An 11,212-nucleotide genomic window follows, 5' to 3' on the forward strand; every position below is an offset into this window, starting at 1 on the left:
CTTCAATTCTAACCGACGAAGTAGGTATTTTACTGATAAAGTTCGAATCTTTATTGTTTTTGGGCCTTAATACCGGGTGAAAACGTGACTTTTTAGCCGATATCAAAGATCAAAGTTGAACATCAGAAGCCGTCTGGGTTACTTCAACAACCCAAAATCCCGAAATGGAAGTGGGAAGGAATAACAATGGACTTCATCGCGAAGCTACCAAAAACGGTGGGCGGTTATGATACCATCTGAGTTATCGTTGACTGTCTTACCAAATCTGCACACTTTCTAGCCATGAAGGAAACTGATACGATGGAGAGACTGGTGCAGCTATACATAAAGGAGATTGTATCTCGTCACGGTGTACCCTTATCGATTATTTCAGACCGCGATACTCGTTTCTCTTCAAGATTTTGGCGTTCTTTGCAAGAAGCTTTGGGAACACGTTTGGATCTGAGTACTGCATATCACCCGCAAACTAACGGACAGAGCGAGCGCACGATCCAAACCCTGGAGGACATGTTACGTGCTTGTGTTATCGATTTCAGAAAAGCTTGGGAGAAGCATTTGCCTTTAGCTGAATTCTCTTACAACAACAGCTATCACGCGAGCATTAAGGTCGCACCTTTCGAAGCCTTGTATGGCCGTAGATGTCGTTCTCTTATTTATTTGGCCGAAGTAGGTGAAAATCAACTCACCGGACCCGAACTCTTCCATGAAACAACCGAGAAAATTGTCCAAATTCAAGCGAGGCTCAAGACTGCCCGTGACCGTCAAAAGAGTTATGCCAACCTTAAACGTAAAGATTGCGAATTTCAAGTAGGTGATCGCGTGATGTTGAAAGTCGCACCTTGGAAAGGTGTAATCCATTTTGGAAAGCGTGGGAAGCTGAATCCACGGTATATTGGTCCTTTTGAAGTCTTTGAGCGTGTTGGACCCGTTGCTTACCGTTTGGATCTTCCGACTCAGTTGAGTGCTGTTCACCCCACTTTTCACCTGTCGAATCTGAAGAAGTGTCTTGCTGAACCAGAACTCATCATACCTCTTTAGGAGCTTACGATTGATGACCAACTCCACTTCGTGGAAGAACCTGTCGAAATTATGGACCGTGAGGTCAAGACCTTGAAACGCAACAATATTCCGATCGTTCGAGTCCGATGGAATGCAAAACGAGGACCTGAGTTTACTTGGGAGCGAGAGGATCAAATGAAACAGAAATATCGTCACCTCTTCACAACTCTACCGTCTACCTCAGCTTAAAATTTCGGGACGAAATTTTTATTAACAGGTGGGTAATGTAACGACCCGACTTTTTCGATTTGCTTTTGTGCTTTGTGCTTTCACGAAACTGACTATTTGTACATACTGAGCTATAATATACTCTGGGATCTTACTACATGTGGATTACTTTCGTTTATATGTTAAAACGTGCCTTTAAGTACGTAGGTTACTTAACTTGATCCCTGAATGCCTTTATTGACCGTTAGTGTCACTTGACGTTTAGAACGAGCTATGTACTGCGTACATGTTAAACTTTGGTCATAATCAGAATATTATGACTACGTAATATTAATATAACTCGCATCAACTAGCACTAGTTTGATGTGAACCTTTAGGAGTAATTCATTAAATTGGTTAGATCTAAACTAATAACATTAACATAACATACCCTTCGTATGATCTTATTCTATAATGACAATTACTTGGGTTTTTGGATGCTTAATTACACTTAGTAATATACTAGAGCACATTAGTTAGTCTTGTTAGACTTTCTACCTTGTTGGACTTTAGCCCACCCTACTCTAGTTAGTGGACTATTTAATTAGCCCAATTATTAATGACTAGTGACCCAATAATAAGTAAGACAAATGCCCATTTATTAGAGGGAACATACTAGCATTTTTGTTAACCATAATCTCAATTGTTGCATGGGATCCTAACATATGCACCATCACCTCCCCACCTCCTATAAATACTAAGTCATTTCCTCACATTTCACATTTGATCTCATTCACAAATTACACACACTTACTCTCTTACTTTCTCTCTAGTCTTTCTCACTCTAAAACTTGTAAGTTTTTGATTTTCTTCTTCTTCTTCTCTTCTCATTCACGAAATCATCATCATCTTCATAAGATCATGCTTGTTAGTTTTTTGATCTTGTTATATCTTGTAGATCCAAACTTGGATTTGAATCCTTCAAGAACATGGAAGATTCAAGCTTTCTAGCTTTGAATCTTCACTTATTTTGTAGATCTAAATCTTTTAAGCTTTTAATCTCTTTATTTTGTTATAAAGATTCAAACTTGTGTTTGTAATCTTCATGTAACTTGAAGATCTAGCTTCATGCTTCAAGGATCCTCAAAAACAACCAAGATTCAAGCTTTCTAGCTTTGAATCTTCATTTCTTTTGTTGAAACTAAGTTTTCTAACTCATGATCTCATTATTTTGTTATAAAGATCAAAACTTGTGTTTATGATCTTCATGTAACTTGAAGATCAAAGCTTTATGCTTCAAGATCTTCAAGAACACCAAATATTCAAGCTTTCTAGCTTTGTAATCTCATAACTTGTGTGAAAAGGATCCAAGCTCTCTATCTTAGGCTTTCATTACTTTGTTTGATCAAGTTTATGTTCATACTTGTTTGATTAAATGAAAGTTTGTAGCTTTAGTTTTAAATAGAACTTGTATTTGTGTTAAGGCTAAGAATATGATGTAACAGTGGTTCATCATCCTTCTAAAACTCTTAAGTGAGTTGAATTCTTACTTAGTCTTAACACTTTGTGTATTGAAGGTTGAATCTTGGTCAAAGTAATGCTAACACATCAATGAGTTGTACACTTGAAGTTACAAGCATTAAGGATGAGAACCGTGATGAGCATCAAGCACCAAGAATCCCACCGGAGCACTTGTTTACTGATTTTCAGGGTCTGATCAGACTCTCTGGGCTTCTGGAAAGTTGATTTTCAGATAGTTCATTTCGAGTAGATGACTTTTCGTTTAGGCCTCGCCTAAATCCGATATACGGTTTAGGATTTATAGGCTTCCGAAAGTCACTAAGCCTTTGTAACGTTGTGCTTAAATTTCTGACCTACTCGCACTTAAACCGTCGCCACGGTCAAACGAAGACAAGTTAGGTTCTGAAAATTGGTCAGTGGTTAGAGGACTCACATATGGAGCCATGGTCACTGACTACGTATCTTTTCGATTTGTATAGAGGTCGTAACAGCTGTCCAAAGTCAGCCTTTTGTTTCGATCTCTATTCTTGTTAAACATACTTAGCTTTTATGATGATGAATGATAATGATGATGACACTAACTGTGACGACCCGAAAATTTCTGAACAAATTTAAACTTTATCTTTATATCATTAGATAAATATTTCAAACATATATATTACTGACAAAATTTACAATTCTAAATAAAAATATATATATATTTTAACTTAGTCATAAAATGTCCTGATTTAAAATAATATATTTTGATAAACAATGAGCCACTGATTTATAGAAGCAAATGACCACGACGCTCAATTTTATAAGTTACATTATTTATAAGATAATTTATTGATGAGTAAGTCAAATTATTAATAAGGGTACACGTCGCGTAATGTAAAAGGCTAGTTTTCTAAATGTACAAAAGTGGGCTCGAAAAACCGAAAGTGGTGCATGAGTCGAGTGACAACGTACTAGTCATTTGAACAAAAATTACATTTTTACTACGCACGTAAATATAATATAATATTTAATTAATTCTAAAGATTAAATATATTATATATATAAATAATATATATAATTATTACACATGAGTGTCGGCAGGTGCATTTGACGAATTGAAGCTGGAAAGAGGGCTCATGCGATCGCATGAGTGCCTCCTCACATCCTCATGCGATCGCATGGAGGGGGTAGGTGGCTAACTTCTCCTTTAAAAACCGAACTCGTTTCATTCTGTGATTCATTTCATCCTACGGAGTATTACCTATAGAAATTAAATTATTATTATTATTATTATTATTATTATTATTATTATTATTATTATTATTATTATTATTATTATTATTATTATTATTATTATTATTATTATTATTATTTATATTATTATTATTAAGATTAATATTATTATTAATCTTATTATTATTAGTAGTATTAGTAATATTATAATTCGTATTACACATAAAATAATACGACGAGGTTCTGCTCAAGTATTTTCCAAAACGAGTTTTCGAGTGGGATAGAGCTAAGGAAATTATGGGTTATAACTAAGGAGGTGATGGGTATGGTTCGGGGGTATTGCTCGTGAGATCAAATTAATGTTCATCATCTCCGTTGCGTCTACGTACTTTTCTGCAATACAGAATCACAATATTGATACGTAAGCATTTATATCTTATCTATTATATATTAATAGTGTATCCCTGACTAGTGCTCGAGTATATAGGATTTTACATGCTAGTACGATTAATTTTGTCGTTAAATAGTTTATAATAGATCATGAATTTAATACATATGCTCCTAGGATAAGATATATGATATGCATGTCGTTAGAAAGCTGAAGAAAAATCAATAACTTTTCATTTAGAAATCGTGTGGTTTTGATGAACGGATTAAAAGATATGGTTAACTGAATTATCGTTGACGATAATTGAAATTGTGTTTAAAACTGTAAATTAATATTTAAACAACTTGTCTATGAGATTGATAAAGTGGATTTTTAGATATTACTAATCGAGTAAATGAATTTATATATAAGGTATGTTTTGTTTTGTTGACCAATTGTCAAGTTGACTGTCTTATCATGTTTTAAAGCTTTATAAACACTATAACATAGTTTTGTAAGTATTGGGAAACGACATGAAATGTTAAAATATATATTCAATTGCCATGATCATTCAAATACAATATAACTCTTGAAATAAATAATGTTTAGAGTTTGATAAACTATAAATTCGTTCAACTATCAAGACTTATACTATGTTAATATAATAAAATGTATAGATTTAAAGATCATATCGAGTCAGGTTGACTTTTATAATGACTTTTGTTAACTTTCACATGTCGGGCCCGAGCATTAGGATTGTGATACACTATGACCCAACCTAGCTTATTAGACATGTGTTGACCAACATATGTTCTCTAGGTTGAGATCTACGGTTAATTTTTCATTCCGAGTTTCGGTCACTTTTTGGTGAATGACCTTATGTGCTGCTAAGGTGAGTTTCATTTGCTCCCTTTTTAATTGCTTTTGCAAACTATATTTTTGGGCTGAGAATACATGCAATTTATTTTAAACGTAATGGATACAAGTACATACTTAATTCTACACTGAGTTTAAACCGAAAATCCCTTAGCTTTGGTAACTAGTAACTGCCAGTTATAAGAACTGGTGGGCGCGAGTAGTAGTATATGGATCCATAGGGCTTGATATCCCCATCCGAGCTAGAGCACTAGTCTTTTAACGGACGTATGCTATTTGAGAAGCGTATATGTTGGTTTGCGTGTATTATTAAGATGATTTTACAAAGGGTATAAATTATATATACGTTAAGTTTAGTTACCAGAGTGCTCAATTTCGTAGAATATTTTGATAAACGTTTCTGGATGAAACAACTGAAAACTTGTGATTCACCTTTATATACAGATTATGATCAATATTAAAACTATGAACTCACCAACCTTTGTGTTGACACTTTTAAGCATGTTTATTCTCAGGTTTCTAGAAGTCTTCTGCTGTTTGATTATACGTTATACAAGCTATGTGCATGGAGTCATACATGCTTTATTCGAGAAAACTTTGCATTCACAAAATCATCACCATGTATCTTATTTTGACTGCATTGTCAACGGATGTATTATGGTAAACTATTATTTATAGTGATTGTCTATATGTAGAAATCATCAGATGCTGAAAACCTTAGAAATTGATATTTATTTATTGTGTACCTTTTCAAAAGAATGCAATGTTTACAAAACATATCATGTAAAGGTCAGTGCCTCACTATGAAATCGATGAATGATATATTCGTCCAAATGGATTTGGACGGGTCATCACAGTTGGCATCAGAGCTTGAGGTCATAGGGAACCAGAATTTGCATTAGTGTGTTTAACTGGTAATTGTTAGGATGCATTAGTGAGTCTGGACTATGGCCGTATATGTTTTTACCGAGTTTTGCTTATCATTTCTTGTCAAGAATTACTTGCTTATCATTCTTAAATCTAGACACGTATTACTGCATTTACTGCATAGATAGTGTATCGACAAAATTCATATCTTAGCATATCTGTTACTGTAAACTTTTCCTGACATCTTCCAAAAATTTCTCCGTAATTTATGAGATTTTGGTATTATATATACATATGTAAATTATGTGTTGAAGAATATCAATCTAAGTCCTATAATCTATTTCATATCAAAAATCAATACCCTGATTATACAAGATGGATCCCGCATCTAGTTTGAATTCCTCATATTCCGACAGGTATTCCGATATGGAATTCGACCTAAACTCCGAAAGCAGCGTAACCAGAATGGATCAACTAATTAGCCATCACCTATTCTGGATGAATTAGAGATGGGTTCGTAGCCTACTTAGTCACTGGAGACAAGAAGAAGGTGATCCCTTCCATCCACCACATTCCCCTCTTGGCGAAGAACATGAAGCACTTACCGGCGAACCTGTTCGTAATACTATTTTCTCTCTCATCTCCAGATTATCTCGTCATGACTATATACTATCTCAAATTCTGGATCTTATTCATCCGCTCATCCGAACCGCCAATCATCCCGGTGTAGTTGAAGAAGTCAACGAACTTCGTGCTCGGGTTGTGGCTTTGGAGAATATGGTGCAAAGATTACAAGCACCAGCAGCATCACCGGCATCAACAGTACCACCATCATCAACACCAACAGTATCATTACCACCACCAACAACAACATCCACATCCCACACCTCAACATCACAATCTTTACCTCGAACATCAACGTCATACGCACCATAGATACCAAGGAATACCAACAACAGCAAACGAGGAAGTATTGATTCATAACCTCATCAAAGAAATATTCTACAGAGAATATGTAGTTTCTAAAAGTTTTAGAGATTACTTATTCTAGTTCTAATTGTAAACCAGATGAGTGAGCGAATGGAAATGATGAAATAAAACCCTGATTGCAATGGTGCACGATTTACAAGCTAGATCTGTTTTACCAGCAACACCGTCAGTAGCGTCAGCATCGTCAGCATCAGCAGCATCTTCAACATCACAAGCTCCACCAGATCCATAATCACCGCAAACATCATTACTAATCAACAACGCGTATATCGTATCAACGAGTTATGAAGTATTAACTCATTCCCTCTGAAGAAATTATATGTATATTTTATATATATATATATGAATTTTGAGATCAAAATAAATCTTTTCGTACTAAGATATTACGTGTGAATCTTAACTACTCGGTTAGTTCATGTTATTAATATGCTATGATGTACATCCTTCGTTAATGACTTAACAATCGTTAACTATAATCTCTGCTTCGACTTAATAGATTCCAAATCAAGTGTATTATTCAAATACATGTTTGATTTTACACTTTCATTTTCGATGTACTTGAAACTTTCCAGAAAACATCATTCGTACCTTGCGAAGTTAGCAAGAGTTCCATAAGCACCAACATGATTCACTGAGGAAATATCAATAAAACTGAAAAATGAAGTATTGATTATATTAGTGAAATACTCCGCGAAAATTATGTAATCTCTGATGGTTTAGAGATTATTCATTTCTAATTCCAGTCAAAAATCAAATAAGCTTAATATGATATTAACTCATTAAATCTGTATTACATCTGAAGAAAATATACATACATATATTTTCATAAAGACTGTAATGAAAATTCTTTTATACAAAATGTTACTTGTGAAACTTTTAACGGGTAGGTAATACCCGAAAGATATATAAATTCATAATTAATATGTTACATTCTTCGATTCTGATTCAGCAAATCATCAACTATATTCACTACTTTCACAACGATATACATTCTTTAATAGAAATCAAAACAACCATTCGCATTCAAATTTGATTACATATTCTGATTTTGAAAAATCAGAATCCAAGCCCAGATTTAACAGAAAACATCTCTTAGATTCTTACATCTTTCAAATGCCAAACTTTGAATTCAAAACTGTACTAGAACATCATATGTATACATATAACATTCATCTCTTAGAATTATGAGCTTTCAATCTGAAATTCTGAAAAGCAACCAGTCTATGAATCAATACTCTGAATGTTGAAAAAGCTGATGAAGCAGCAAAAACTGTAAACGACTTAACAGTCAAAAGTTTGATGATAAATAATAGTGTGTTGGCAAAGCTCAGAATAGTTGGAACTGGAAAACGGATTGAGCAAACCATGAAGGAGGCTGTGGACAAATCACAAAGACTAAATCTGCCTTCAAAGAATCCAAATGATTCAGTATCTGCTGAAGTCATTAACAAATACCTTAGTCCCGACTCTACACCTTTACGGACAAATCTTCTTTATCATCTTTCGATATTAGAAATTCTAAGATATCATCGTATCTTTCATTATAAATATCCTCGATATTTCTGAAGATATTTTCATAACTATTCTTATCTGAAATCATTTATCTCCTCGCGTTATATGTAGTACATCATAAAGGAAACTGTTTAGTTTCTATATTCTGTAAACCTTTGAACTTAAATTATGAATGTTATTGAAGTGATGTTGGGAATTGAAGCATGAGTTAGTATAATATAATGACACTTGATCAACGTGATTATATTACAGTAAGTCATGCTGAGTTTCTAAATGGAACGTGATGATTCACAGATCATAACGTCATCATGAACCATGTTACATAATTCTTTCATTCTATTTAAACTCTAAACATATCAAGAAAATATTTTTCTTGATGATCCGGCCTTTTTCGAGGTATTCTGGTAATTTGACAAATCAAGATCGTGTCATTACAATTTCCTTCTTAGAACATTAACTATGTTCATTTCGAAATTCATATCTGCAAATTCATATCTGGACCATTACAAGAGATACCTAATCGCAAGAAGAAGAAACGAAGGGACAAAGCTCCAAAATAGAAATTGGAGTATAAATCGCAGCAAATAGGAGGGAGTATTAACTGTGAATAACAATGATTATAGAAGACAGAAGAAGGGACATTGAAATATACGGGGAGATATAAAACCAGATAACAACGCATAAATTACAAACCATGAATATCAATGTTTATCTCAACATAAAGACACGGGAGAATTAAAAGCACTATAACCCCAAGAGCAAAGTAGAAGTAAGCAGATTCCTCTAGTGGAAGTTGGAAAAGGAGAATGATTGTTGCGATAGTAAGGATAAGGACAAGGATCAGAACTGGATTAAGCATTTTCACAATCTTTTGAATTTGAGAATTAAGTATAGGAATGGTAAAAGTGACAAACCGGAAGAAGTTAATTTATAGTGAAATATTTGATAGAGAAATCAAGGCAGATCTCCGCATTTAATTAGAGAGATCCTAATTTCATTATTCGCCGAAGAATCAAATCTTTTAGATTTAGAAAATTTTCTTTAAATCCTTTGAATTCCGGAATTCAACCGAGACAACGTCAAAAGTTAAGACAAAACTTTAGTTCTCATTTCATTCCCTTTAGGATAGCTTCACTCGTACTCTTCAAGTAATCGAATCGTTTTATTTATATTACTCAATAGTGATAAAAATCTATATACCAAATCATATTCGTCATAAAAATATTTTTATGATTAGCCATGACGACCACGATCAAATTTCGGGACGAAATTTCTTTAACTGGTAGGTACTGTGACGACCCGAAAATTTCCCAACAAATTTAAACTTTATCTTTATATCATTAGATAAATATTTCAAACATATATATTACGTACAAAATTTACAATTCTAAATAAAAATATATATATATTTTAACTTAGTCATAAAACGTCCTGATTTAAAATATTATATTTTGATCAACAACGAGCCACTGATTTATAGAAGCAAATGACCACAACGCTCAATTTTATAAGTTACATTATTTATAAGATAATTTATTGATGAGTAAGTCAAATTATTAATAAGGGTACAAGTCGCGTAACGTAAAAGGCTAGTTTTCTAAACGTACAAAAGTGCGCTCGAAAAACCGAAAGTGGTGCATGAGTCGAGTGACAACGTACGAGTCATTTGAACAAAATTGCATTTTTACTATGTACGTAAATATAATATAATATTTAATTAATTCTAAAGATTAAATATATTATATATTAAATAATATATATAATTATTACACATGAGTGTCGGCAGGTGCATTTGACGAATTGAAGCTGGAAAGAGGGCTCATGCGATCGCATGAGTGCCTCCTCACATCCTCATGCGATCGCATGGAGGGGGTAGGTGGCTAACATCTCCTTTAAAAACCGAACTTGTTTCATTCTGTGATTCATTTCATCCTACGGAGTATTACCTATAGAAATTAAATTATTATTATTATTATTATTATTATTATTATTATTTATATTATTATTAAGATTAATATTATTATTAATCTTATTATTATTAGTAGTATTAGTAATATTATAATTAGTATTACACATAAAATAATACGACGAGGTTCTGCTCAAGTATTTTCCAAAACGAGTTTTCGAGTGGGATAGAGCTAAGGAAATTATAGGTTATAACTAAGGAGGTGATGGGTATGGTTCGGGGGTATTGCTCGTGAGATCAAATTAATGTTCATCATCTTCATTGCGTCTACGTACTTTTCTGTAATATTGAATCACAATATTGATACGTAAGCATTTATATCTTATCTATTATATATTAATAGTGTATCTCTGACTAGTGCTCGAGTATATAGGATTTTACATGCTAGTACGATTAATTTTGTCGTTAAATAGTTTATGATAGATCATGAATTTAATACATATGCTCCTAGGATAAGATATATGATATGCATGTCGTTGGAAAGCTGACGAAAAATCAATAACTTTTCATTTAGAAATCGTGTGGTTTCGATGAACGGATTAAAAGATATGGTCAACTGAATTATGGTTGACGATAATTGAAATTGTGTTTAAAACTGTAAATTAATATTTAAACAACTTGTATATGAGATTGATAAAGTGGATTTTTAGATATTACTAATCGAGTAAATGAATTTATATATAAGGTATGTTTTG

Source organism: Rutidosis leptorrhynchoides, chromosome 10 (assembly GCF_046630445.1).
Source record: "Rutidosis leptorrhynchoides isolate AG116_Rl617_1_P2 chromosome 10, CSIRO_AGI_Rlap_v1, whole genome shotgun sequence".
NCBI lineage: Eukaryota > Viridiplantae > Streptophyta > Magnoliopsida > Asterales > Asteraceae > Rutidosis > Rutidosis leptorrhynchoides.